Raw genomic sequence first — 3955 nt, forward strand, 5'->3', positions numbered from 1 at the left:
CCACATGTCTGTGATGGCAGTGCTTTCATATCAGTCCTGCATTATCTATCTGTATATTTTGATTCCTTATGTTGATTCTGCTTCTCTATACCCTCCTCTCTATTTTAAGAAAGATGGCCATTTCAGATTTCCCTTTTCAGTGACCTACAAAACCTTCTCCTGATGAATATTAAAGGAAAGTTATTGCCTGAGGTGGTTGGAAGTATTTCAGTGCACTTTTGACAATGTTAGGGAAATAGAATTCACAACTGTGCAACTGGAATTAAAAAGCAGGCAATGCTCTTCCATACCAGTAGTGACATGTAATGTATTAGCATCTAAAATTCTCCCACATCAACACATCATTTTGCAAGAATGTGGGTGCATGGTTGAACTATAAGCAAAATAAATTTTACCTGATATATATGATGCTTGCATTCCTCCCCCACCCCAATCCTGGCTTGCTCTCTCTCTTCTGAAAGCATCTGTTATTGAAATAGCTTGCCAAAAATGTCACTGCCAGATTTTGCTGGACATGGGCTCTGATCATTTCCAAATGACAGAAAATCAGCTGTGGGATTTATGCTCTAAGTAATCATTAACCATGGGCCTTGCATTGACTGGGTGGAAAATATAATGTTCTTAATCTGCCTGATCTGCAAGGTCAAGCTGTGCCACATGCTGCCTGTTCCCAAGGATTCAATATCAGCTACAATGACTGCAACAATAAGACAGATTTGCCATGAAAGATAACACATTCCTTTCCAGGTGGTTAGAAGTCAAGCACCCATGTGGACATTCTCCATGTTAGATAGAAGGCATCACAAGTACTTTTTGCATATACATGGAAACCATGAGGGAAGATTCAAGAATTACCTTTATGAAATAAAGGTATTTATGAAATAAGAAAGATGAGTGTGTTGACATTAGTCAGGAGTCACAATTTGCTTTATTTTATTTGTTTTCTAATTGAACGTCTACTTTCAGGATATATTTATATGTTCTCACTAGGTGAAAATATTTCCTAGATTTTCCTCAACATATTCCCCAAGTACTTATTACATTAATGTAATCCAAAACCTGAAATGTGTCGAAAATTTTTATTTGAAGAGCTATTGCCTGCAAAATATCCAAGTGTGTGATTATTTTGTTAAAATTCAGATAATATCCATTAAAGATTTAATGAATTAGGATATCTGATTTCTCATCAGCATGTGAGGGAGGTTAGAAGTGGCCACTCCATCCTCACAACAAGCAAAAAGCTGAAAAATCAAAACTCAGAAACTGAAAAATCAAAAACTCTTTTTAGATCCATCAGAGAGGGAGTTCACACAGTCAACTGCTGCCACCACATTGGAGAAGCATGGACAGGCAAATACAGGGCGTCCCAAGTGACCCGAGCAAGGACTCACCAGGGAAAAACCTCCACTGGACTGGAGGCTCAGTGTGGACAAGTCTGAGAGTTAAAAACTCCAGTGGGACCTGGTCATAAGCACCCCCACCCTACCCCTTTAGTGAGTCTCAATCCAGGGCTGTACCCCGACCTTACATTGAATAGCAGAGAAAAACAATCCGCTCATACTTCCCACAGGGGGAAGAGGAAAGGAACCCACTCTGAAATATAGGAGCATTCAGTTCTTAATGAGGCCTGCTTTCAGGAGAAACTATTTTGGTAAAGTTTAATCTGCTGGGGTTTTTATCAGAACCTAGTTTAACTGGGGAAAAGAAAATAACTCCAGCCCCCTCTAGTCATATTATCCCACCTAAGGGGAAGACCTAAAAATAAATAAATAAATAAATAAATAAATAAATAAATAAATAAACCAACCAACCAAGAAGCAGTGGCCAAGTTCCTGGTCCAGGGGCACAGGCTCACCACGATGAGACGTGATCCTAGAGCCAAAGAGTGCTTGTCTTCCCTCCACATCTTACTGCTGTGTTACTACAGGCCTATTTACTACACAGTTCCTTTTACGCAGTACATTATGTCCACCTTTCAACAAAAAGTTACAACTTATCACAAATGACAAAAACTCATTTGAAGATGCTGACCAAACATCTTTTTTAAAGTTTATTTATTTTGAGAGAGAGAGAGAGAAAGAGAGAGGAAAGGGCAGAGAGAGAAGGAGGGAGAGAATTGCAAGCAGGTTCCACACTGTCAATGCAGAGCCCAACGCAGGGCTTGAACTCATGAACTGTGAGATTGTAACCCGAGTCGCTGACAGGAGTCATACTCTCAACCAAGTGAGCCACCCAGGCGTCCCCACATGATTTTTTTTTTTTTTAGCTATGATTAATAGGGTAAGGACGTTAAGAAAAAACTAGACAACATGCAAGAACAGATTGGATAATGTAAGCAAAGAGATGGAAATTTGAAGAATCAAAAAGAAATGTTAGAATTTTTAAAAACATAATAAGAAATGAAGCATACCTTTGAGAAGCTCATTAGCAGACTGGACAAGGCTGAAGAAAGAATCTGAATCTCTGAGCTTGAGGATATAACAACAGAAGCTTACAAATCTAATAATCAAAGGGGAAAAAAAGACTGAGAAAAAGGGACAGAATATTCAAGAACTGTGAGATAACTCCCCCCCACCCCTCAAAAAGGCATAATGTGTAATGAAAACACCAGGAGAAAAAAAGAGCAAAAGAATAGAAGTAATATTTGAAGCCAGAATGATTGAAAATTTCCCCAGATTAATGCCAGACACGACGACAGATCCAGGAAGCTCAGAGAATACCAAGTAGGATAAATCCCAATAATAAGCTACACCAAGGCATATTGTCTTCAAATTTCATAAAACAAGGCGAAAAAAATCTTGAAAGAGGAAAAAAATATCTTACCTGTAGAGGCACAAAGATAAGAATTACATCCAAAGAAACAATGCAAGCAAGAAGGGAATAGAGTGAAATACTTAAAATGCTTGCGGGGGTGGGGGTGGGGGGACCCACCAACACAGAACTCTGTACCCATGAAATTATCCCTCAAAAATGGAAATATTTTCTCAAACAATCAAAAATTGAAGAAATTTGTTGTTGGTAGATCTACCTTATATATGAGAAATGGTACAAGAAGCTCTTTAGGGAGAAGGAAAATAATATGAGTGAGAAACTCAGGTACACAAAAAGGAGGGAAGGGCACCAGAGAAGAAATAAATTAAGGTAAAACAAAAACTTTTATTTTTCCTGTTTTTAATGGATCTAACAGGTAACAGTTTCTTCAAAATAATAAAATGCATTTAATTGCATATATATATGTATATATATATGTGTGTGTGTATGCTTATATATATGCATAAGGATATATAAGGATGCATAAGGTTTTATAAGCATGTATATATGTTTTTGTATGCTTAATGTATAAGTGAAATAAAGGACAGCTGTGATACAGGGATGAGAGGGAAAAATTGGAAATATTTTGTTATTATAAGATGCTTGCACCACCCATGAAGTTGTATAATGCTATTTGAAAGTGAACTTGGAAGAGTTGTAAATTATTGTTGCAAACTCTAGAACAACTGAAAAATATTTCAAAAGAAATATAACTGATACGTTAAGAAAGGAGAGAAAATGGAATTATACAAAATGCTCAGCTAAAAACTACAAGAGGCAGAAAAAGTGTGGAAGACAAAAATAGGAAAAATAAAACAAGGGTAAGTAAAAAAAAACAGCAGTGATTAATATGATAGATGTTAACCTGACGACATCAAGAATCACTTTAAATGTCAGTGGTCTAAATATACCAACTAAAAGAAAGAGATGTAAGTGAAAACATGTAGATGCTGTTATTGCCAAATGTCAATGGAAGGAAAAGACCTACAAGAAGACCAGAAACAAACACCTCTTGGGTATATCAAATAAGTTTACTTGTCTGGAAGTCTAGAAAGAAATCATCACAATTAGTGTACATGATAGATCATCAACAACCTCACCGAAAGGTAGAAATTTAGGGGTGATAACTTCTACTGTGGATTAG

Source organism: Prionailurus viverrinus, chromosome A1 (assembly GCF_022837055.1).
Source record: "Prionailurus viverrinus isolate Anna chromosome A1, UM_Priviv_1.0, whole genome shotgun sequence".
NCBI classification, from domain to species: Eukaryota; Metazoa; Chordata; class Mammalia; order Carnivora; family Felidae; genus Prionailurus; species Prionailurus viverrinus.